The 26999-nt window shown below is 46.2% G+C and overlaps 1 long non-coding RNA gene across 1 annotated transcript; it reads right to left on the bottom strand.

The window, feature by feature from the left end:
- Window positions 1-549: 549 nt before the first annotated feature.
- LOC124043045 lies at window positions 550-15252 on the bottom strand. The gene is made up of 3 exons (XR_006840254.1): window positions 15158-15252; window positions 2644-2768; window positions 550-828 (listed from the first exon to the last, which is right to left on the bottom strand). It is a non-coding gene; the product is annotated as an uncharacterized LOC124043045 (long non-coding RNA).
- Window positions 15253-26999: the final 11747 nt, after the last annotated feature.

The following is a 26999-nucleotide window of genomic DNA, read 5'->3' as shown; positions in this document are numbered from 1 at the left end:
GCCGGGGTAGGTTGTCGTTGTTAATATGAATTTCTTCTGAACTGACTTGCCTAGTTAAATAAAGCAATGTGTCATGACTGGCCGGGCCAAGTTACCGTGGACCACAAACCTACAGAGAGATCTCTCACACCAGAGGGGAAGAGATGGAGATGGGGGGTTTTATGACACCTCACGCCCATTTTAAATCTAAGGCAGCAGACAATATTCCTTTGTCCTCTCACTATGGAGAACGGGGCAGAAAACATTACCATGCAATAAATTGACTTTGGGACAATTTCACATTTCTTTATAAAGCCCTTCTTACATCAGCTGAAATCTCAAAGTGCTGTACAGAAACCCAGCCTAAAACCCCAAACAGCAAGCAATGCAGGTGTAGAAGCATGGTGCCTAGGAAAAACCCCCTAGAAAGGACAGAACCTAGGAAGAAACCTAGAGAGGAACCAAGCTATGAGGGTTGGCCAGTCCTCTTCTGGCTGTGCTGGGTGGAGATTATAACAGAACATGTTCAAATGTTCATAAATGACCAGCATGGTCAAATAATAATAATCACAGTGGTTGTCGAGGGTGCAACAGGTCAGCACCTCAGGAGTAAATGTCAGTTGGCTTTTCATAGCCGATCATTAAGAGTATCTCTACCGCTCCGGCTGTCTCTAGACAGTTAAAAACAGAAGGTCTGGGACAGGTAGCACGTCCGGTGAACAGGTTAGGGTTCCATAGCCGCAGGCAGAACAATTGAAACTGGAGCAGCAGCACGGCCAGGTGGACTGGGGACAGCAAGGAGTCATCATGCCAGGTAGTCCTGAGGCATGGTCCTAGGGCTCAGGTCCTCTGAGAGAGAGAACAAAAGAGAGAATTAGAGAGAGCATACTTAAATTCACACAGGACACCGGATAAGACAGCAGAAATACTCCAGATATAACAGACTGACCCTAGCCTCCCGACACATAAACTACTGCAGCTTAAATACTGGAGGCTGAGACAGGAGGGGTCAGGAGACACTGTGGCCCCATCAGATGATACCATTTACATTTTACATTTAAGTCATTTAGCAGACGCTCTTATCCAGAGCGACTTACAAATTGGTGCATTCACCTTATGACATCCAGTGGAACAGTCACTTTACAATAGTGCATCTAAATCTTAAAGGGGGGGGGGGGGTGAGAAGGATTACTTATCCTATCCTAGGTATTCCTTAAAGAGGAATACGGACAGGGCCAAACAGGCGGATATAACCCCACCCATTTTTCTAAAGCACAACCCCCACACCACTAGAGGGATATCTTCAACCACCAACTTACCATCCTGAGACAAGGCCGAGTATAGCCCACAATAGGTTTCGTCAGCCACAATGGTGGTAATGACGATATAGGAAAATTAATGTTGTTTTTGTTATGTTATTACAAGTTAAAGGACAACGTTATAATGAAAACATTGTAACTTTAAGAATTTTCCCAGTACAGTATATGCTTGATGTTTGCATATTGTACGTTGTCCAGATCAAAGAGAATGTTTCTGTAAAGATGAAATGTGAAGGTAGTTGTCTAAATCGAATCTGAGTCAAATCCAGACCTTGCCTCGTGACTCGGTACGCCCAGACGATCTCGCCATAAAAGCGGAAACGCCTATTTATCACCCAAGGGTATAAAACTTGCAGACTAAGTGACCTGAGCTTCAGGTCTGAGTAGTCAACAACCCCAAAACACAACACGAGGTTGAAGACAAAGGAACCTTTTATCTATCCGTGCTATGGATGAGTAGTTACGTTTAATAGGGTGAATTCAAGCAGGACCACCCGGTCACCACTCTCCATCGAATCGTGTGTCTACACTGCTTTTATTCCTACGCTGTGAGCCCTGAGCTACAGGGCTGGCAGTTCTCAAAAGACCCCATTCAGAACAAGGGCGAGGAAACAGACCACTAAGACAAAGGACACTGACATTGTGAGGACAACCATAGAGTTACACCCTGTAACCAGAGAAGTGTGTCATCAGAGAAGCCGAAACTCGTTCACGTCGGAGACTTTCGACTCGTAATTACATCATTATATTCTGACCCATAAGAGACGGCAGTCCGGTTCAAGGTTAGGGTTAAACTAGGCCTAGTTTCTAAATGTACCCAAGTGTGCTTTCTCTCTTTTAAATCCCCATCTTGTGTAACACGTGTCATATTGTGTTGGCCCACTAGGGAGCTGTTTCGTTCTACTAAGTTCTAATCAATAGCCTAGACTGTGTGTTTGTGTATCTTATATTATCATTTTAGATTGTTAGAAAATAAATAATCAACTCAATTGGTGTAGTACGGATTTATTTGTTGAGACTTGGGTTTGTGCAGATTCCCGGATTATGCAACGTTCAGAATGAGACTGTAGAGGAAATTGATTGATTAGCAACTGTTTGTAAAATCGATATTCTGATATTCTTTGAGTTAATTTGGGAAATAGAAACTCAATAAAACCAAACTTTACCATGGTGCCCCAGGTTAATGAGTTAATAATTACCTCATTCATTTAATCACTTTGTTTGAACTGTTAATTACTCGATGAGCAGCAGTCGTCACATTAATCAATACAACGTCACGGCAAGTGTCTCTGTGTGTGACGTCAAGATGTCACTAAGCTTCCAATGAATTGTAGGAATGACTCACCTTTTAAAATGATTGACTGTAGTTCTGTGATGACTAAACTGGACAGATGTTTTGGTTGCTTGAAGGAGGGAGGAATTCACCCCATTCCTTCATCAGTGGAAGCCTGGAATGTCAGTTGGGGCCACCTGGAGGAAAATAAGATTTGGAAATTCTAAAAGTACATCAGTTGTGATTGAATGGATGGGGTTTCGGTCACTAACCCATAGTGGAGACCTCATAGGCGGCACTCTCTCTCCTTCTCCCACTTGGAACGCATGATGAGGTCCAATCAGGACTGATTCTGCCACAGTTTGAGCACTGATTAGTCCATGTGTGCATCAAAAATGGCAACCCTTTTACAGTCCCTTCAGAAGGTATTCACACCCCTTGACTTTTTCCCCTTAAAAAAAGTTGTGTTACAGCCTGAATTTAAAATGGATTACATTGAGATGGTCTTTTGTCGCTAGTCTACACACCCCATAATATCAAAGTGGAATTATGCTTTTGGAATCTTATACAAAGTCATTTAAAATGAGAAGTTGAGATTTCTCGAATCATTAAGTATTCATCACTTTGTTATAGCAAGTTCAGGAGTAAAAATGTGATTAACAAGACACATAATACATTGCATGGACTCACTCTGTGTGCAATAATAGTGTTTAACTTGATTTTTGAATGACCTCATCTCTGTACCCCAGACATACAATTATCTGTAAGCTCCCTCAGTCAAACACAGATTAAACCACAAAGACCAGGGAGGTTTTACAATGCCTCTCAAAGGGCATCTATTGGTAGATGGGTACAAAAATAAATAGACATTGAATATCCCTTTGAGCATGGTGAAGTTATTAATTACAAAGATACAGGCGTCCTTCCTAACTCAGTTGCCGGAGAGGAAGGAAACCGCTCAGGGATTTCACCATAAGGCCAATGGTGACTTTAAAACAGTTACAGAGTTTAATAGCTGTGAAAGGAGAAAACTGAGGATGGATCAACAACATTGTAGTTACTCCACAATACTAACCTAAATGACAGAGTGAAAATAAGGAAACCTGTACAGAATAAAAACATTCCAAAACATGCATCTGGTTTGCAACAAGGCACTAAAGTCATACTGCAAAAAATGTGGCAAAGCAATAAACTTTTTGTCCTGAATACAAAGTGTTCTGTTTGGGACACATCCAATACAACACATTACTGAGTACCTTTCTGTCACGTCTACTCCCAGTCCGGCGTTCAACATCACTGGTTTACTAACCACCGGTCCTGGCAGCCTATCATTACTCACACCCCATCATTAGGCACACCTGGACTTTATCATTACCCTGATTACACCCCATTTATTTAGCCCTCATTTGTCATCAGTCCTTAGGTGTTATTGCTCGTGTCTAATGTTCAGTATGCGGCCCATGTTTGTTATTTTGTGTCTGTTCTGTATTAAAGTCCCCTTCTGCACCTGCTTTCTGACTCCCGGAGTACATGTTACACACTCTCCATATTTTCAAGCATACTGGTGGCTGCATCATGTTATGGGTATGCTTGTCATTTTTAAGGACTGGGAGTTTATAAGGATAAAAATAAACAGAATAGAGCTAAGCACAGGCTTAGAGAGGATCACCTCACTTCTAGTCCTTAGGAATGTATTATTAAATGTATTATTTCTTACATTGTTAGCCCAGAAAATCTTAAGTGTTATTACATACAGCCGGGAAGAACTATTAGATATCAGAGCGACGTCAGCTTACCAACATTACGACCAGGAATACGACTGTCCCGAAACTGATCCTTTGTTCACATCACCACCCAGGGCATTTGATCTGATTCCAGAGGCCGACCCAAAACAACGTCGCCGCAGAAGAGGTAGACGGAGCGGCCTTCTGGTCAGACATCAGAGGTGTGCACACCACCCACCACTTCCGAGTATATTACTCGCCAATGTCAAGTCTCTAGATAACAAGGTAGACAAAATTAGGGCAAGGGTTGCTTTCCAGAGAGACATCAGGCATTGTAACATACTCTGTTTTACGGAAACATGGCTCTCTCGGGATATGTTGTCAGAGTCGGCACAGCCACCTGGATTCTTTATGCGTCGCGCCTAGAGGAATAAACATCTCTCCGGGAAGAAGAAGGACGGGGTGTATGTTTCATGATTAACAACTCATGGTGTAATCGTAACAACATACAGCAACTCAAGTCCTTTTGTTCACCTGACCTAGAATTCCTCACAATCAAATGCTGACCATATTATCTCCGAAGAGAATAATATGTGACAAGAACCATTCACGCTGGTCTGACCAATCGCAATCCACGCTTCATCAATGTTGTTGTTCGACGCTATGCGGAAGGTGATCGAAGCAATCTTGAAGCATGGAATCCGATTGGTCGGACCAGCGTTGAACAGACCTGAGCACGGGTGCTTCCTGTTTTAGTTCCAGTTTATAGGCTAGGAGCAACAAAATGGAGTCGTGGTCAGCTTTTCAGAAAGGAGGGCAGGGGAGGGCCTTATGTGCGTCGCGGAAGGTAGAATAACAATGATCCAAGGTTTTGCCAGCCCGGGTTGCGCAATCGATATACTGATAGAATTTAGGGAGCCTTGTTTTCAGATTAGCCTTGTTAAAATCCCCATCTAAAATAAATGCAGCCTCAGGATATGTGGTTTCCAGTTTACACAGAGTCAAATCAAGTTCATTCAGGGCCGTCGATGTGTCTGCTTGGGGGGGAATATACACGACTGTGATTATGATCGAAGAGAATTCTCTAGGTAGATAATGCGGTCTGCATTTGATTGTGAGGAATTCTAAGTCAGGTGAACAAAAGGACTTGAGGTCCTGTATATTGTTATGATCACATCACGTCTGGTTAATCATAAGGCATACACCCCCGCCATTCTTATTTCCAGAGAGATGTTTGTTTCTGTCGGCGCGATGTGTGAAGAAACCAGGTGGCTGTACCGACTCCAATAGCGTCTTGAGTGATCCATGTTTCCGTGAAACAAATAACGTTACAGTCTCTGATGTCTCTCTGGAAGGCAACCCTTCCTCGGATTTTGTCTACCTTGTTGTCAAGAGACTGGACATTGGCGAGTAGTATACTCGGGAGCAGTGCGCGATGTGCCCGTCCAGACCCCGCTCCGTCTGCTGCTCCATGGTTTTGTGCCGCTGGCTGGGATCCGATCCATTGTCCTGGGTGGTGGGCCAAACAGAGGATCCACTTTGGGAATGTTTTCCTGGTCGTAATGTTGGTGAGTTGACGTTGCTCTTATATTCAATAGTTCCTCCCGGCTGTTTGTAATAAAACCTCAGATTTCCTGGGGTAACAATGGAAGAAATAACAAAATACTGCATAGTTTCCTAGGAACGCGAAGCGAGACAGCCATCTCTGTCTGTGCTGGATATCCGTTTATACGCTGATCCGGTGAGTGAGTTTATAAGGAAGTGCATTGGAGATGTTGTATCCACTGTGACTATTAAAACCTACCCTAACCAGAAACTGTGGATAGTTGGCGGAATTTGCGCAAAACTAAAAGCGCGAACCTCCACGTTTAACCAAGGTAAGGTGACTTGGAATATGGTGGAATACAAAAAGTGTAGTTATTCCCTCCGCAAGGCAATCAAACAAGTGAAATGTCGGTATAGGGACAAAGTGGAGTCGCAATTCAACAGCTCAGACACGAGACGTATGTGGCAGGGTCTATAGACAATCATGGACAACAAAAACAAAACCAGCCCCATCACGGACACCAACATCTTGCTTCCAGACAAAATAAACACCTTCTTTGCCCACTTTGAGGATAATACAGAGCTACCAACGTGGCCCGCTAACAAGGACTGCGGGCCCCCCCCCTCTCCATCTCAGTGGCTGATGTGAGTAAGACATTTAAACATGTTAACCATCGCAAGCTGCCGGACCAGACATCATTCCTAGCCATGTCCTCAGAGCATGCACAGATCAGCTGGCTGGTGTGTTTGGGGACATATTCAATCTCTCCCTATCCCATGCTGTCCCCACATGCTTCAAGATGGCCACAATTGTTCCTGTACCCAAGAAGGCAAAGGTAACTGAACTAAATGACTAGTAGGACTCACTTCTGTCATCATGAAGTGCTTTGAGAGACAAGTCAATGATCATATCACCTCCACCTTACCTGCCACCCTAGACCCACATCAATTTGAATACCGCCCCAATAGGTACAGATACACACTACACACTGCCCTATCCCATCTGGACAAGAGGAATACCTATGTAAGAATGCTGTTCATTGACTACAGCTCAGCATTCAACACTATAGTACCCTCCAAGCTCATCAGTAAGCTTGAAGTCCTGTGCAATTGGGTCCTGGACTTCCTGATGGGCCGCCCCCAGCTGGTGAAGGTAGGAAACAACATCTCCACTTGGCTGATCCTCAACAGTGGGGCCCCACAAGGGTGTGTACTCAGCCCCCTCCTGTACTCCCTGATCATCCATGACTGCGTGTCCATGCACGCCTCCAACTCAATCATCAAGTTTGCATACGACACAACAGTAGTTGTCCTGATTACCAACAACAAGACAGCCTACATGGAGGAGGTGAGGAACCCAGGAAAACAACCTCTCACTCAACGTCAACAAAAGGAGATGATCGTGGACTTCAGGAAACAGCAGAGGGAGAACCCCCCTATCCACATCGAAGGGACTGCAGTGGAGAAGGTGGAAAGATTTAAATTCCTGGGCGTACACATCACAGACAAACTGAATTGGTCCACTCACATAAGCATGTGGTGAAGGCGCAACATCACCTCTTCAACCTCAAGAGGTTGAAGACATTTGGCTTTGCACCTAAAACCCTGATCAAGTTTTACAGATGCACAATTGAGAGCATCCTGTAGGGCTGTATCACCGCCTAGTACGGCAACTGCACCACGCACAACCACAAGGCTCTCCAGAGGGTAGTGAGGTCTGCACAATGCATCACCGGGGGCATCACCGGGGCCCTCCAGGACACCTACAGCACCCAATGTCACAGGAAGGTCAATAAGATAATCAAGGACAACAACCACCCGAGCCACTACCTGTTCACTCCGCTACCATCCACTCACCCCTGATCCTCACTAATCATGGAACTGTTTGACAACGGTTCAGTCATGAACAGGTTTAACCTGCTACATGTAGTCTGAGTACCATAATGATTCACAATAAACGATGATAGACGACATGTCACAAATTATTGCGTTAGCCGAATGTGATCCACTAATGCTAGCTACCCTCAGGAACAACTACACTGATATGACAGAGGAAATAAAGGTAAACGTTATGGCACGATGCAAAACCTAAGCTACAAATTGAAGAAAACGAACACTAAAGTGACAGTTATAAATGTATGTGAGTATTACTGAAGGTGGCTCCCAATGGTGGGTAATATTTAACATGATACAAATTGCAAAAAAAACAGAGAAAAAGTTGGGAGTAGGCTAAATTTTAGACATTCTAAAGTGCATATATGTGGCCTATAGCTTGGGTGTCCACATTTTCGTCCACTCCAATTACGAGGGCACACAATTACAATTTTTAATAACGGCACAGCTATTTATAGCCTATTTCACAGTGGAAAAGGGGCTGCAATACATGTTATGTTTTTATTTAACTTGGCAAGTCAGTTAAGAACAAATTCTTATTTACAATGACGGCCTACCAAAAGGCAAAAGGCCTCCTGCGGAGATGGGGGCTAAAAATATAGGACAAAACACACGACAAGACAGACACCACAACACTACATAAAGAGAGACCGAAGACAACAACATAGCATGGCAGCAACACAACATGACAACATGGTAGCAACACAACATGGTAGCAGCACAACATGGCACAGACAACAGCACAAAGGTAGACGGTGTATTGTGAAATTTATTATGTTCTAACGAGTTTAGTTGTAAAACGGTTAGAAATAGCCAATGGGATTTGAAATGCAGGGGTTGAGTTATTTGAATTAACAAATGATAATGGGGTTTCCGTTCTTGCATTGAAGTGATTGGATTACGAGATGCAAGGTAGGTAAAGAGAGCAGTAGACTGTTGGGCTGAAGAGGCTGTAGAGAGCAGTAGACTGTTGGGCTGAAGACACTGTAGAGAGCAGTAGACTGTTGGGCTGAAGAGGCTGTAGAGAGCAGTAGACTGTTGGGCTGAAGAGGCTGTAGAGAGCAGTAGACTGTTGGGCTGAAGAGGCTGTAGAGCGCAGTAGACTGTTGGGCTGAAGAGGCTGTAGAGAGCAGTAGACTGTTGGGCTGAAGAGGCTGTAGAGAGCAGTAGACTGTTGGGCTGAAGACACTGTAGAGAGCAGTAGACTGTTGGGCTGAAGAGGCTGTAGAGAGCAGTAGACTGTTGGGCTGAAGAGGCTGTAGACTGTTGGGCTGAAGAGGCTGTAGAGAGCAGTAGACTGTTGGGCTGAAGAGGCTGTAGAGAGCAGTCGAGTGTTGGGCTGAAGAGGCTGTAGAGAGCAGTAGACTGTTGGGCTGAAGAGGCTGTAGAGAGCAGTAGACTGTTGGGCTGAAGACGCTGTAGAGAGCAGTAGACTGTTGGGCTGAAGAGGCTGTAGAGAGCAGTAGACTGTTGGGCTGAAGAGGCTGTAGACTGTTGGGCTGAAGAGGCTGTAGAGAGCAGTAGACTGTTGGGCTGAAAAGGCTGTAGAGAGCAGTAGACTGTTGGGCTGAAAAGGCTGTAGAGAGCAGTCGAGTGTTGGGCTGAAGAGGCTGTAGAGAGCAGTAGACTGTTGGGCTGAAGAGGCTGTAGACTGTTGGGCTGAAGACACTGTAGAGAGCAGTAGACTGTTGGGCTGAAGACACTGTAGAGAGCAGTAGACTGTTGGGCTGAAGAGGCTGAAGACGCTGTAGACTGTTCGGCTGAAGAGGCTGTAGAGAGCAGTAGACTGTTGGGCTGAAGAGGCTGTAGACTGTTGGGCTGAAGAGGCTGTAGAGAGCAGTAGACTGTTGGGCTGAAGAGGCTGTAGAGAGCAGTAGACTGTTGGGCTGAAGAGGCTGTAGAGAGCAGTAGACTGTTGGGCTGAAGACGCTGTAGAGAGCAGTAGACTGTTGGGCTGAAGAGGCTGTAGAGAGCAGTAGACTGTTGGGCTGAAAAGGCTGTACAGAGCAGTCGAGTGTTGGGCTGAAGACGCTGTAGAGAGCAGTCGAGTGTTGAGCTGAAGAGGCTGTAGAGAGCAGTAGACTGTTGGGCTGAAGAGGCTGTAGACTGTTGGGCTGAAGAGGCTGTAGAGAGCAGTAGCCTGTTGGGCTGAAAAGGCTGTAGAGAGCAGTCGAGTGTTGAGCTGAAGAGGCTGTAGAGAGCAGTAGACTGTTGGGCTGAAGAGGCTGTAGAGAGCAGTAGACTGTTGGGCTGAAGAGGCTGTAGACTGTTGGGCTGAAGAGGCTGTAGAGAGCAGTAGCCTGTTGGGCTGAAAAGGCTGTAGAGAGCAGTCGAGTGTTGAGCTGAAGAGGCTGTAGAGAGCAGTAGACTGTTGGGCTGAAGAGGCTGTAGAGAGCAGTCGAGTGTTGAGCTGAAGAGGCTGTAGAGAGCAGTAGACTGTTGGGCTGAAGAGGCTGTAAACTGTTGGGCTGAAGAGGCTGTAGAAAGCAGTAGACTGTTGGGCTGAAGAGGCTGTAGACAGCAGTAGACTGTTGGGCTGAAAAGGCTGTAGAGAGCAGTCGAGTGTTGGGCTGAAGAGGCTGTAGAGAGCAGTAGACTGTTGGGCTGAAGAGGCTGTAGACTGTTGGGCTGAAGACACTGTAGAGAGCAGTAGACTGTTGGGCTGAAGAGGCTGTAGAGAGCAGTAGACTGTTGGGCTGAAGACACTGTAGAGAGCAGTAGACTGTTGGGCTGAAGAGGCTGTAGAGAGCAGTAGACTGTTGGGTGTTAATGTGGTGTCTGTAGACCCACCTCCACCCCACCTTCATTAATGTGGTGTCTGTAGACCCACCTCCACCCCACCTTCATTAATGTGGTGTCTGTAGACCCACCTCCACCCCACCTTCATTAATGTGGTGTCTGTAGACCCACCTCCACCCCACCTTCATTAATGTGGTGTCTGTAGACCCACCTCCACCCCACCTTCATTAATGTGGTGTCTGTAGACCCACCTCCACCCCACCTTCATTAATGTGGTGTCTGTAGACCCACCCCACCTTCATTAATGTGGTGTCTGTAGACCCACCTCCACCCCACCTTCATTAATGTGGTGTCTGTAGACCCACCTCCACCCCACCTTCATTAATGTGGTGTCTGTAGACCCACCTCCACCCCACCTTCATTAATGTGGTGTCTGTAGACCCACCTCCATTAATGTGGTGTCTGTAGACCCACCCCACCTTCATTAATGTGGTGTCTGTAGACCCACCCCCACCTCCACCTCCACCTCCACCTCCACCCCACCTTCATTAATGTGGTCTGTAGACCCACCTCCACCACACCTTCATTAATGTGGTGTCTGTAGACCCACCTCCACCACACCTTCATTAATGTGGTGTCTGTAGACCCACCTCCACCCCACCTTCATTAATGTGGTGTCTGTAGACCCACCTCCACCCCACCTTCATTAATGTGGTGTCTGTAGACCCACCCCACCTTCATTAATGTGGTGTCTGTAGACCCACCTCCATTAATGTGGTGTCTGTAGACCCACCTCCACCCCACCTTCATTAATGTGGTGTCTGTAGACCCACCTCCACCCCACCTTCATTAATGTGGTGTCTGTAGACCCACCTCCACCCCACTTTCATTAATGTGGTGTCTGTAGACCCACCTCCATTAATGTGGTGTCTGTAGACCCACCCCACCTTCATTAATTTGGTGTCTGTAGACCCACCTCCACCTCCACCCCACCTTCATTAATGTGGTCTGTAGACCCACCTCCACCACACCTTCATTAATGTGGTGTCTGTAGACCCACCTCCACCACACCTTCATTAATGTGGTGTCTGTAGACCCACCTCCACCACACCTTCATTAATGTGGTGTCTGTAGACCCACCTCCACCCCACCTTCATTAATGTGGTGTCTGTAGACCCACCTCCACCACACCTTCATTAATGTGGTGTCTGTAGACCCACCTCCACCCCACCTTCATTAATGTGGTGTCTGTAGACCCACCCCACCTTCATTAATGTGGTGTCTGTAGACCCATCTCCACCTCCACCTCCACCCCACCTTCATTAATGTGGTCTGTAGACCCACCTCCACCACACCTTCATTAATGTGGTCTGTAGACCCACCTCCACCACACCTTCATTAATGTGGTGTCTGTAGACCCACCTCCACCCCACCTTCATTAATGTGGTGTCTGTAGACCCACCTCCACCACACCTTCATTAATGTGGTGTCTGTAGACCCACCTCCACCCCACCTTCATTAATGTGGTGTCTGTAGACCCACCTCCACCACACCTTCATTAATGTGGTGTCTGTAGACCCACCTCCACCACACCTTCATTAATGTGGTGTCTGTAGACCCACCCCACCTTCATTAATGTGGTGTCTGTAGACCCACCTCCACCACACCTTCATTAATGTGGTGTCTGTAGACCCACCTCCACCACACCTTCATTAATGTGGTGTCTGTAGACCCACCTCCACCACACCTTCATTAATGTGGTGTCTGTAGACCCACCTCCACCACACCTTCATTAATGTGGTGTCTGTAGACCAACCCCACCTTCATTAATGTGGTGTCTGTAGACCCACCTCCACCACACCTTCATTAATGTGGTGTCTGTAGACCCACCTCCACCCCACCTTCATTAATGTGGTGTCTGTAGACCCACCCCACCTTCATTAATGTGGTGTCTGTAGACCCACCTCCACCACACCTTCATTAATGTGGTGTCTGTAGACCCACCTCCACCACACCTTCATTAATGTGGTGTCTGTAGACCCACCTCCACCCCACCTTCATTAATGTGGTGTCTGTAGACCCACCTCCACCCCACCTTCATTAATGTGGTGTCTGTAGACCCACCTCCACCCCACCTTCATTAATGTGGTGTCTGTAGACCCACCCCACCTTCATTAATGTGGTGTCTGTAGACCCACCTCCACCCCACCTTCATTAATGTGGTGTCTGTAGACCCACCTCCACCCCACCTTCATTAATGTGGTGTCTGTAGACCCACCTCCACCACACCTTCATTAATGTGGTGTCTATAGACCCACCTCCACCCCACCTTCATTAATGTGGTGTCTGTAGACCCACCTCCACCCCACCTTCATTAATGTGGTGTCTGTAGACCCACCTCCACCCCACCTTCATTAATGTGGTGTCTGTAGACCCACCTCCACCCCACCTTAATTAATGTGGTGTCTGTAGACACACCTCCACCCCACCTTCATTAATGTGGTGTCTGTAGACCCACCTCCACCCCACCTTCATTAATGTGGTGTCTGTAGACTCACCTCCACCCTACCTTCATTAATGTGGTGTCTGTAGACCCACCTCCACCCCACCTTCATTAATGTGGTGTCTGTAGACCCACCTCCACCCCACCTTCATTAATGTGGTCTGTAGACCCACCTCCACCCCACCTTCATTAATGTGGTGTCTGTAGACCCACCTCCACCTTCATTAATGTGGTGTCTGTAGACCCACCTCCACCCCACCTTCATTAATGTGGTTTCTGTAGACCCACCCCACCTTCATTAATGTGGTGTCTGTAGACCCACCTCCACCCCACCTTCATTAATGTGGTGTCTGTAGACCCACCTCCACCCCACCTTCATTAATGTGGTGTCTGTAGACCCACCTCCACCCCACCTTCATTAATGTGGTGTCTGTAGACCCACCTCCACCCCACCTTCATTAATGTGGTGTCTGTAGACCCACCTCCACCCCACCTTCATTAATGTGGTGTCTGTAGACCCACCTCCACCCCACCTTCATTAATGTGGTGTCTGTAGACCCATCTCCACCCCACCTTCATTAATGTGGTGTCTGTAGACCCACCTCCACCCCACCTTCATTAATGTGGTGTCTGTAGACCCACCTCCACCCCACCTTCATTAATGTGGTGTCTGTAGACCCACCTCCACCCCACCTTCATTAATGTGGTGTCTGTAGACCCACCTCCACCCCACCTTCATTAATGTGGTGTCTGTAGACCCACCTCCACCCCACCTTCATTAATGTGGTGTCTGTAGACCCACCTCCACCCCACCTTTATTAATGTGGTGTCTGTAGACCCACCTCCACCCCACCTTCATTAATGTGGTGTCTGTAGACCCACCTCCACCCCACCTTCATTAATGTGGTGTCTGTAGACCCACTTCCACCCCACCTTCATTAATGTGGTGTCTGTAGACCCATCTCCACCCCACCTTCATTAATGTGGTGTCTGTAGACCCACATCCACCCCACCTTCATTAATGTGGTGTCTGTAGACCCACCTCCACCCCACCTTCATTAATGTGGTGTCTGTAGACCCACCTCCACCCCACCTTCATTAATGTGGTGTCTGTAGACCCACCTCCACCCCACCTTCATTAATGTGGTGTCTGTAGACCCACCTCCACCCCACCTTCATTAATGTGGTGTCTGTAGACCCACCTCCACCCCACCTTCATTAATGTGGTGTCTGTAGACCCACCTCCACCCCACCTTCATTAATGTGGTGTCTGTAGACCCACCTCCACCACAGATCTCCACCCCCAACGAATAGCAGGTGAATAGCAAAGGTGTTTCTAACATGCAATGAGTCAGGGGTTTGAAAACTTGTCTCATCAAGATATATTCCTGTTTCATTTATTTACAAATGTTACAACTGTCCTCCCACTTTGACAGAGTATTTGTGTAGATTGAATTGTCATTTTTTTGTCAACAAACCATTTGAATCCCACTTTGTAACAACAAAATGTGGAAAGGTGTGAACACTTTCTGGAAACCCTGGAGAACACTGCCTTTGACCAGAAGGAAGTTCACTATAATGGAAATAGGTTGTAATTTGGGAGAATCTCAATTGAATACTTCTCGCGTCCTTTCTCCTCGCCTCCTTCTCAAAACCAATTGGAGGAGGTCAGAGGGGATGGATCTCTGGCTTTCTCATCCAATGGGTTTTGAGAAGGATAGGTGAGAGAACACGAGGAGTATACATTTGAGATTCTCCGCATGTATCGAGTTCCACACAGGCGGTGGATTAACTATCCTGGATTGACCTGGAATTCACAAGGGACTTTTGTTTAACCAAGATCTATTTTTAAGCCAACACATTTACAAGATGTCAGACTGGCCCTAGCCTTGGCAGGACCAGTTTTGCCTCAAATATTTTGGCCCTCATGTGGAAAGCACTAAAAGCTCATTTCTGCTCGCTGTTGAGTACAATGTGGACTGGTCTGTGTTGTTTAACTAACTTATCGTTATGGTTCAAAACAAATTGACCTTCTACACCGGCATTGCTTGCTGTTTGGGGTTTTAGGCTGGGTTTCTGTACAGCACTTTGAGATATCAGCTGATGTACGAAGGGCTATATAAATCAATTTGATTTTGATTTGACCTATTCTAATTTTTGTTATGAAGAAATATTGACTAACCTTGATTCTTGATTTTCTGTTGTTTTGAAGTAGTCCATGACAGGCAATGGACATCACTATAATGCGTGTCAGCTCTCTACTTTATCAAAGCACACAGGAAATGTTTATTTTATGATGACATAAGACCAGTCACATGATGTCATTCCTGCTAAAGGCACAGTAGGCCACTACAGTAATGCAGTATGTTCTAAATCCTAACTAGTATATTATTATAGCATCCTCATCTACTTCTGATTCTATTTCATTAATCAAACCTCAGAAGCATGACTTCAGTGTGTATGTATGTAATGTTGAGTGTATCTTCTCAGTAAACATGTCCACACTGGCACCATGTGGGGTAAAATATTGGTCTCACGTAGGCTGCCAACATTGGGCCGATGTGCCTTCGTACATCAGCTCCACATCAGGCACCATGGTCAGCCCTCACTTCTCCTGATATAGTCCACTCCTTTGGATCAGCTGCCTGTTACATTAGATTTTTTTGTTACAAAGTTGTTACTATCATATATCCACGTTGGACTGGCGTGGGACAGTGGCATCATTAGGCCAGCCCTGAACGTTTTGATGGTCAAATATTAGTTTCCATAACCACACATCACTTGAGCTATGCAGTATAAAAATAAAAATAAATGTTTTCATGACAAAAAAAATGTGCAAAACAATATAGTGTGTTTGTCACGACTTCCGCCGAAGTCAGGTCCTCTCTTTGTTCAGGGGTCGCCGGTCTTCTAGTCATCATCGATCCACTTTTCATTTTCCATGTGTTTTGTCTTGTTTTTCCTCACACCTGGTTTCAATTCCCACAATCACTTGTTGTGTATCCCTCTGTTCCCCCCCATGTCTTGGTGTGGGATTATGTAAGCGGTGCGTAACCAGAGGCAGGGAAGTCAGACGCAGGAGAGCAGAACAGGGTAATAGCCGGAGCAGTTTAATAGCAAAACCAACGGCATAAAAATAACAAAATATTGGGTACAAAATACCCATCACGTACAATAAACAATCCCACACAATATGACAAACAAAATTCAACAGGGCAGCCAGAAAGACCGGGAAAAAGGGTCTGCTTTGTACTTAGGTTGGAAGTGAACAAAACTTTGAAAAAATCATAAATCTTTTTTTTTCTTTTTCTACTGTGTTATTGACTTGTTAATTGTTTACTCCATGTGTAACTTGTCTGTTCACACTGCTTTGCTTTATCTTGGCCAGGTCGCAGTTGCAAATGGGAACTTGTTCTCAACTAGCCTACCTGGTAATGTAATGTAAAAATCTCACAGCAGGTAGAACTGATGAAATGAATCATTACATTCTACAGGTAATTTTTATTGGGCTCATGTCTCTTTATATTCATATAGACTCGGGGCTATTTAAAATAAATAAATAAATATATATATATATATATCACCTTTATTTAACCAGGTAGGCTAGTTGAGAACAAGTTCTCATTTGCAACTGCGACCTGGCCAAGATAAAGCATAGCAGTGTGAACAGACAACACAGAGTTACACATGGAGTAAAACAATTAACAAGTCAATAACACAGTAGAGAAAAAGGGGAGTCTATATACAATGTGTGCAAAAGGCATGAGGTAGGCGAATAATTACAATTTTGCAGATTAACACTGGAGTGATAAATGATCAGATGGTCATGTACAGGTAGAGATATTGGTGTGCAAAAGAGCAGAAAAGTAAATAAATAAAAACAGTATGGGGATGAGGTAGGTGAAAATGGGTGGGCTATTTACCAATAGGCTATGTACAGCTGCAGCGATCGGTTAGCTGCTCAGATAGCCGATGTTTGAAGTTGGTAAGGGAGATGAAAGTCTCCAACTTCAGCGATTTTTGCAATTCGTTCCAGTCACAGGCAGCAGAGTACTGGAACGAAAGGCGGCCAAATGAGGTGTTGGCTTTAGGGATGATCAGTGAGATACACCTGCTGGAGCACGTGCTACGGATGGGTGTTGCCATCGTGACCAGTGAACTGAGATAAGGCGGAGCTTTACCTAGCATTGACTTGTAGATGACCTGGAGCCAGTGGGTCTGGCGACGAATATGTAGCGAGGGCCAGCCGACTAGAGCATACAAGTCGCAGTGGTGGGTAGTATAAGGTGCTTTAGTGACAAAACGGATGGCACTGTGATAAACTGCATCCAGTTTGCTGAGTAGAGTGTTGGAAGCAATTTTGTAGATGACATCGCCGAAGTCGAGGATCGGTAGGATAGTCAGTTTTACTAGGGTAAGCTTGGCAGCGTGAGTGAAATAGAAAGCAGACTCTTGATTTGATTTTCGATTGGAGATGTTTGATATGAGTCTGGAAGGAGAGTTTGCAGTCTAGCCAGACACCTAGGTACTTATAGATGTCCACATATTCAAGGTCGGAACCATCCAGGGTGGTGATGCTAGTCGGGCATGCGGGTGCAGGCAGTGATCGGTTGAAAAGCATGCATTTGGTTTTACTAGCGTTTAAGAGCAGTTGGAGGCCACGGAAGGAGTGTTGTATGGCATTGAGGCTCGTTTGGAGGTTAGATAGCACAGTGTCCAATGATGGGCCGAAAGTATATAGAATGGTGTCGTCTGCGTAGAGGTGGATCAGGGAATCGCCCGCAGCAAGAGCAACATTGATATATACAGAGAAAAGAGTCGGCCCGAGAATTGAACCCTGTGGCACCCCCATAGAGACTGCCAGAGGACCGGACAGCATGCCCTCCGATTTGACACATTGAACTCTGTCTGCAAAGTAATTGGTGAACCAGGCAAGGCAGTCATCCGAAAAACCGAGGCTACGGAGTTTGCCGATAAGAATATGGTGATTGACAGAGTCAAAAGCCTTGGCAAGGTCGATGAAGACGGCTGCTATGTAGCTTCTCATCTGTTATGTTTGGAGTTGTGTTGCTCTGTTATGTGGACACTTGAATTTCTCTTTACAGTTGAGTTGCCCTGTTTGTGTCGGTATACAGTAACTTTAAAGAACAACTGCCCCTAAAAATCAACTTTCATTTAGAAAATGGACCATGTGGCATCGATATGAACCAGAAACATCTATTCTACTGTCAAAATGGCCTACAAAGTGTAAATGCCCACATGACCACAGCTGGCAGGACAGTATTCATCAATTATGCCCACATGGCCACAGCTGGCAGGACAGTATTAATCAATTCTGGCCACAGTTGGCAGGACAGTATTCATCAATTATGCCCACAGTTGGCAGGACAGTATTAATCAATTCTGACCACAGCTGGCAGGACAGTATTCATCAATTCTGCCCACATGACCACAGCTGGCAGGACAGTATTCATCAATTCTGGCCACATGACCACAGCTGGCAGGACAGTATTCATCAATTCTGCCCACATGGCCACAGCTGGCAGGCAGTATATATCAATTCAGCCCAAAGCTGGCAGGACAGTATTCATCAATTCTGGCCACAGCTGGCAGGACAGTATTCATCAATTCTGCCCACAGCTGGCAGGACATTATTCATCAATTCTGCCCACAGCTGGCAGGACAGTATTCATCAATTTTGCCCACAGCTGACAGGACAGTATTCATCAATTCTGCCCACATGGTCACAGCTGGCAGGACAGTATTCATCAATTCTGCCTACATGGCCACAGCTGGCAGGCAGTATATATCAATTCAGCCCAAAGCTGGCAGGACAGTATTCATCAATTCTGCCCACATGACCACAGCTGGCAGGACAGTATTCATCAATTCTGGCCACATGACCACAGCTGGCAGGACAGTATTCATCAATTCTGGCCACATAGCCACAGCTGGCAGGACATTATTCATCAATTCTGCCCACAGCTGGCAGGACAGTATTCATCAATTTTGCCCACAGCTGGCAGGACAATATTCATCAATTCTGCCCACATGACCACAGCTGGCAGGACAGTATTCATCAATTCTGGCCACATGACCACAGCTGGCAGGACAGTATTCATCAATTCTGGCCACATAGCCACAGCTGGCAGGACAGTATTCATCAATTCTGCCCACAGCTGGCAGAACAGTATTCATCAATTTTGCCCACAGCTGACAGGACAGTATTCATCAATTTTGCCCACAGCTGACAGGACAGTATTCATCAATTCTGCCCACAGCTGGCAGGACAGTATTCATCAATTCTGCCCACAGCTGGCAGGACAGTATTCATCAATTCTGGCCACAGCTGGCAGGACAGTATTCATCAATTCTGGCCACATGACCACAGCTGGCAGGACAGTATTCATCAATTCTGGCCACATGACCACAGCTGGCAGGACAGTATTCATCAATTCTGGCCACATAGCCACAGCTGGCAGGACAGTATTCATCAATTCTGCCCACAGCTGGCAGAACAGTATTCATCAATTATGCCCACAGCTGGCAGGACAGTATTCATCAATTCTGGCCACAGCTGGCAGGACAGTATTCATCAATTCTGGCCACATGACCACAGCTGGCAGGACAGTATTCATCAATTCTGGCCACATGACCACAGCTGGCAGGACAGTATTCATCAATTCTGGCCACATAGCCACAGCTGGCAGGACAGTATTCATCAATTCTGCCCACAGCTGGCAGAACAGTATTCATCAATTATGCCCACAGCTGGCAGGACAGTATTCATCAATTTTGCCCACAGCTGACAGGACAGTATTCATCAATTCTGGCCACATGACCACAGCTGGCAGGACAGTATTCATCAATTCTGGCCACATGACCACAGCTGGCAGGACAGTATTCATCAATTCTGGCCACAGCTGGCAGGACAGTATTCATCAATTCTGGCCACAGCTGGCAGGACAGTATTCATCAATTCTGCCCACAGCTGGCAGAACAGTATTCATCAATTATGCCCACAGCTGGCAGGACAGTATTCATCAATTATGCCCACAGCTGACAGGACAGTATTCATCAATTCTGGCCACATGACCACAGCTGGCAGGACAGTATTCATCAATTCTGGCCACATGACCACAGCTGGCAGGACAGTATTCATCAATTCTGGCCACATGACCACAGCTGGCAGGACAGTATTCATCAATTCTGGCCACATGACCACAGCTGGCAGGACAGTATTCATCAATTCTGCCCACATGACCACAGCTGGCAGGACAGTATTCATCAATTCTGCCCACAGCTGGCAGGACAGTATTCATCAATTATGCCCACAGCTGGCAGGACAGTATTCATCAATTTTGCCCACAGCTGACAGGACAGTATTCATCAATTCTGCCCACAGCTGGCAGGACAGTATTCATCAATTCTGCCCACAGCTGGCAGGACAGTATTCATCAATTCTGCCCACAGCTGGCAGGACAGTATTCATCAATTCTGCCCACAGCTGGCAGGACAGTATTCATCAATTCTGCCCACAGCTGGCAGGACAGTATTCATCAATTCTGACCACAGCTGGCAGGACAGTATTCATCAATTCTGCCCACAGCTGGCAGGACAATATTCATCAATTCTGCCCACATGACCACAGCTGGCAGGACAGTATTCATCAATTCTTCCCACATGACCACAGCTGGCAGGACAGTATTCATCTATTCAGAGTGCAGCTGGCAGGACAGTATTCATCAATTCTGCCCACATGATCACAGATGGCAGGACAATATTCATCAATTCTGCCCACATGACCACAGCTGGCAGGACAGTATTCATCAATTCTGCCCACATGACCACAGCTGGCAGGACAGTATTAATCAATTCTGCCCACATGACCACAGATGGCAGGACAATATTCATCAATTCTGCCCACATGACCACAGCTGGCAGGACAGTATTCATCAATTCTGCCCACATGACCACAGCTGGCAGGACAGTATTCATCAATTCTGCCCACATGACCACAGCTGGCAGGACAGTATTCATCAATTCTGCCCACATGACCACAGCTGGCAGGACAGTATTCATCTATTCAGAGTGCAGCTGGCAGGACAGTATTCATCAATTCTGCCCACATGATCACAGATGGCAGGACAATATTCATCAATTCTGCCCACATGACCACAGCTGGCAGGACAGTATTCATCAATTCTACCCACAGCTGGCAGGACAGTATTCATCAATTCTGCCCACAGCTGGCAGGACAGTATTCATCAATTCTGGCCACATGACCACAGCTGGCAGGACAGTATTCATCAATTCTGGCCACATGACCACAGCTGGCAGGACAGTATTCATCAATTCTGGCCACATAGCCACAGCTGGCAGGACAGTATTCATCAATTCTGCCCACAGCTGGCAGGACAATATTCATCAATTCTTCCCACATGACCACAGCTGGCAGGACAGTATTCATCTATTCAGAGTGCAGCTGGCAGGACAGTATTCATCTATTCAGAGTGCAGCTGGCAGGACAGTATTCATCTATTCAGAGTGCAGCTGGCAGGACAGTATTCATCTATTCAGAGTGCAGCTGGCAGGACAGTATTCATCTATTCAGAGTGCAGCTGGCAGGACAGTATTCATCTATTCAGAGTGCAGCTGGCAGGACAGTATTCATCTATTCAGAGTGCAGCTGGCAGGACAGTATTCATCTATTCAGAGTGCAGCTGGCAGGACAGTATTCATCTATTCAGAGTGCAGCTGGCAGGACAGTATTCATCTATTCAGAGTGAGTGCAGCTGGCAGCTGGCAGGGTATTCATCTACAGTATTCATCTATTCAGAGTGCAGCTGGCAGGACAGTATTCATCTATTCAGAGTGCAGCTGGCAGGACAGTATTCATCTATTCAGAGTGCAGCTGGCAGGACAGTATTCATCTATTCAGAGTGCAGCTGGCAGGACAGTATTCATCTATTCAGAGTGCAGCTGGCAGGACAGTATTCATCTATTCAGAGTGCAGCTGGCAGGACAGTATTCATCTATTCAGAGTGCAGCTGGCAGGACAGTATTCATCTATTCAGAGTGCAGCTGGCAGGACAGTATTCATCTATTCAGAGTGCAGCTGGCAGGACAGTATTCATCTATTCAGAGTGCAGCTGGCAGGACAGTATTCATCTATTCAGAGTGCAGCTGGCAGGACAGTATTCATCTATTCAGAGTGCAGCTGGCAGGACAGTATTCATCTATTCAGAGTGCAGCTGGCAGGACAGTATTCATCTATTCAGAGTGCAGCTGGCAGGACAGTATTCATCTATTCAGAGTGCAGCTGGCAGGACAGTATTCATCTATTCAGAGTGCAGCTGGCAGGACAGTATTCATCTATTCAGAGTGCAGCTGGCAGGACAGTATTCATCTATTCAGAGTGCAGCTGGCAGGACAGTATTCATCTATTCAGAGTGCAGCTGGCAGGACAGTATTCATCTATTCAGAGTGCAGCTGGCAGGACAGTATTCATCTATTCAGAGTGCAGCTGGCAGGACAGTATTCATCTATTCAGAGTGCAGCTGGCAGGACAGTATTCATCTATTCAGAGTGCAGCTGGCAGGACAGTATTCATCTATTCAGAGTGCAGCTGGCAGGACAGTATTCATCTATTCAGAGTGCAGCTGGCAGGACAGTATTCATCTATTCAGAGCTGCAGCTGGCAGGAGCAGTATTCATCTATTCAGAGTGCAGCTGGCAGGACAGTATTCATCTATTCAGAGTGCAGCTGGCAGGACAGTATTCATCTATTCAGAGTGCAGCTGGCAGGACAGTATTCATCTATTCAGAGTGCAGCTGGCAGGACAGTATTCATCTATTCAGAGTGCAGCTGGCAGGACAGTATTCATCTATTCAGAGTGCAGCTGGCAGGACAGTATTCATCTATTCAGAGTGCAGCTGGCAGGACAGTATTCATCTATTCAGAGTGCAGCTGGCAGGACAGTATTCATCTATTCAGAGTGCAGCTGGCAGGACAGTATTCATCTATTCAGAGTGCAGCTGGCAGGACAGTATTCATCTATTCAGAGTGCAGCTGGCAGGACAGTATTCATCTATTCAGAGTGCAGCTGGCAGGACAGTATTCATCTATTCAGAGTGCAGCTGGCAGGACAGTATTCATCTATTCAGAGTGCAGCTGGCAGGACAGTATTCATCTATTCAGAGTGCAGCTGGCAGGACAGTATTCATCTATTCAGAGTGCAGCTGGCAGGACAGTATTCATCTATTCAGAGTGCAGCTGGCAGGACAGTATTCATCTATTCAGAGTGCAGCTGGCAGGACAGTATTCATCTATTCAGAGTGCAGCTGGCAGGACAGTATTCATCTATTCAGAGTGCAGCTGGCAGGACAGTATTCATCTATTCAGAGTGCAGCTGGCAGGACAGTATTCATCTATTCAGAGTGCAGCTGGCAGGACAGTATTCATCTATTCAGAGTGCAGCTGGCAGGACAGTATTCATCTATTCAGAGTGCAGCTGGCAGGACAGTATTCATCTATTCAGAGTGCAGCTGGCAGGACAGTATTCATCTATTCAGAGTGCAGCTGGCAGGACAGTATTCATCTATTCAGAGTGCAGCTGGCAGGACAGTATTCATCTATTCAGAGTGCAGCTGGCAGGACAGTATTCATCTATTCAGAGTGCAGCTGGCAGGACAGTATTCATCTATTCAGAGTGCAGCTGGCAGGACAGTATTCATCTATTCAGAGTGCAGCTGGCAGGACAGTATTCATCTATTCAGAGTGCAGCTGGCAGGACAGTATTCATCTATTCAGAGTGCAGCTGGCAGGACAGTATTCATCTATTCAGAGTGCAGCTGGCAGGACAGTATTCATCTATTCAGAGTGCAGCTGGCAGGACAGTATTCATCTATTCAGAGTGCAGCTGGCAGGACAGTATTCATCTATTCAGAGTGCAGCTGGCAGGACAGTATTCATCTATTCAGAGTGCAGCTGGCAGGACAGTATTCATCTATTCAGAGTGCAGCTGGCAGGACAGTATTCATCTATTCAGAGTGCAGCTGGCAGGACAGTATTCATCTATTCAGAGTGCAGCTGGCAGGACAGTATTCATCTATTCAGAGTGCAGCTGGCAGGACAGTATTCATCTATTCAGAGTGCAGCTGGCAGGACAGTATTCATCTATTCAGAGTGCAGCTGGCAGGACAGTATTCATCTATTCAGAGTGCAGCTGGCAGGAGGTACAGTATTCATCTATTCAGAGTGCAGCTGGCAGGACAGTATTCATCTATTCAGAGTGCAGCTGGCAGGACAGTATTCATCTATTCAGAGTGCAGCTGGCAGGACAGTATTCATCTATTCAGAGTGCAGCTGGCAGGACAGTATTCATCTATTCAGAGTGCAGCTGGCAGGACAGTATTCATCTATTCAGAGTGCAGCTGGCAGGACAGTATTCATCTATTCAGAGTGCAGCTGGCAGGACAGTATTCATCTATTCAGAGTGCAGCTGGCAGGACAGTATTCATCTATTCAGAGTGCAGCTGGCAGGACAGTATTCATCTATTCAGAGTGCAGCTGGCAGGACAGTATTCATCTATTCAGAGTGCAGCTGGACAGTATTCATCTATTCAGAGTGCAGCTTCATCTATTCAGAGTGCAGCTGGCAGGACAGTATTCATCTATTCAGAGTGCAGCTGGCAGGACAGTATTCATCTATTCAGAGTGCAGCTGGCAGGACAGTATTCATCTATTCAGAGTGCAGCTGGCAGGACAGTATTCATCTATTCAGAGTGCAGCTGGCAGGACAGTATTCATCTATTCAGAGTGCAGCTGGCAGGACAGTATTCATCTATTCAGAGTGCAGCTGGCAGGACAGTATTCATCTATTCAGAGTGCAGCTGGCAGGACAGTATTCATCTATTCAGAGTGCAGCTGGCAGGACAGTATTCATCTATTCAGAGTGCAGCTGGCAGGACAGTATTCATCTATTCAGAGTGCAGCTGGCAGGACAGTATTCATCTATTCAGAGTGCAGCTGGCAGGACAGTATTCATCTATTCAGAGTGCAGCTGGCAGGACAGTATTCATCTATTCAGAGTGCAGCTGGCAGGACAGTATTCATCTATTCAGAGTGCAGCTGGCAGGACAGTATTCATCTATTCAGAGTGCAGCTGGCAGGACAGTATTCATCTATTCAGAGTGCAGCTGGCAGGACAGTATTCATCTATTCAGAGTGCAGCTGGCAGGACAGTATTCATCTATTCAGAGTGCAGCTGGCAGGACAGTATTCATCTATTCAGAGTGCAGCTGGCAGGACAGTATTCATCTATTCAGAGTGCAGCTGGCAGGACAGTATTCATCTATTCAGAGTGCAGCTGGCAGGACAGTATTCATCTATTCAGAGTGCAGCTGGCAGGACAGTATTCATCTATTCAGAGTGCAGCTGGCAGGACAGTATTCATCTATTCAGAGTGCAGCTGGCAGGACAGTATTCATCTATTCAGAGTGCAGCTGGCAGGACAGTATTCATCTATTCAGAGTGCAGCTGGCAGGACAGTATTCATCTATTCAGAGTGCAGCTGGCAGGACAGTATTCATCTATTCAGAGTGCAGCTGGCAGGACAGTATTCATCTATTCAGAGTGCAGCTGGCAGGACAGTATTCATCTATTCAGAGTGCAGCTGGCAGGACAGTATTCATCTATTCAGAGTGCAGCTGGCAGGACAGTATTCATCTATTCAGAGTGCAGCTGGCAGGACAGTATTCATCTATTCAGAGTGCAGCTGGCAGGACAGTATTCATCTATTCAGAGTGCAGCTGGCAGGACAGTATTCATCTATTCAGAGTGCAGCTGGCAGGACAGTATTCATCTATTCAGAGTGCAGCTGGCAGGACAGTATTCATCTATTCAGAGTGCAGCTGGCAGGACAGTATTCATCTATTCAGAGTGCAGCTGGCAGGACAGTATTCATCTATTCAGAGTGCAGCTGGCAGGACAGTATTCATCTATTCAGAGTGCAGCTGGCAGGACAGTATTCATCTATTCAGAGTGCAGCTGGCAGGACAGTATTCATCTATTCAGAGTGCAGCTGGCAGGACAGTATTCATCTATTCAGAGTGCAGCTGGCAGGACAGTATTCATCTATTCAGAGTGCAGCTGGCAGGACAGTATTCATCTATTCAGAGTGCAGCTGGCAGGACAGTATTCATCTATTCAGAGTGCAGCTGGCAGGACAGTATTCATCTATTCAGAGTGCAGCTGGCAGGACAGTATTCATCTATTCAGAGTGCAGCTGGCAGGACAGTATTCATCTATGGCAGGACAGTATTCATCTATTCAGAGTGCAGCTGGCAGGACAGTATTCATCTATTCAGAGTGCAGCTGGCAGGACAGTATTCATCTATTCAGAGTGCAGCTGGCAGGACAGTATTCATCTATTCAGAGTGCAGCTGGCAGGACAGTATTCATCTATTCAGAGTGCAGCTGCATATGACCTGATCATTTACTACAGGCTTTGCTTGGGATGACTTTGGATATCCCTATGGCGTGATTTAGGGACCATCTGTAAATTACACAATGTATATGGGACAATATGTTAAAAACCCAATAGCTCCAAATTACAATGACTTAACCTCAAACCAACCAAAATTAATATACAGATATCGAAAGCATTAGAACTAAAAGGTGTGCAACATGAAAATATTGTCACATTTACATTGTGTAATTTATTGACAGTCCCTAACTAGCCCCTGAGCTGGGGTTCAAAGTCGGGTCACAAACCAGCCTGGCTCAAGCTAAATGGTGAAATAAATTTGACCAACTCTTCCCACCAGCAAATACAGGAGACACCCACATCAAACCACACCCGATATCAACTCGTGTTTGATTGTAGTCATGGCTACGAGCATTTCAAAATCAGGAAGTGTAGTTGCCCTTTAAAACTAACTAATGACATATTGCAGCTCTAAATATAATATATAATAATATATGCCATTTAGCAGACGCTTTTATCCAAAGCGACTTACAG

This window comes from Oncorhynchus gorbuscha, linkage group LG09, assembly GCF_021184085.1.
Source record: "Oncorhynchus gorbuscha isolate QuinsamMale2020 ecotype Even-year linkage group LG09, OgorEven_v1.0, whole genome shotgun sequence".
NCBI lineage: Eukaryota > Metazoa > Chordata > Actinopteri > Salmoniformes > Salmonidae > Oncorhynchus > Oncorhynchus gorbuscha.
The sequence above is the reverse complement of the archived record's forward strand: the minus strand, read 5'-3'. Positions and strand labels throughout refer to the sequence as shown.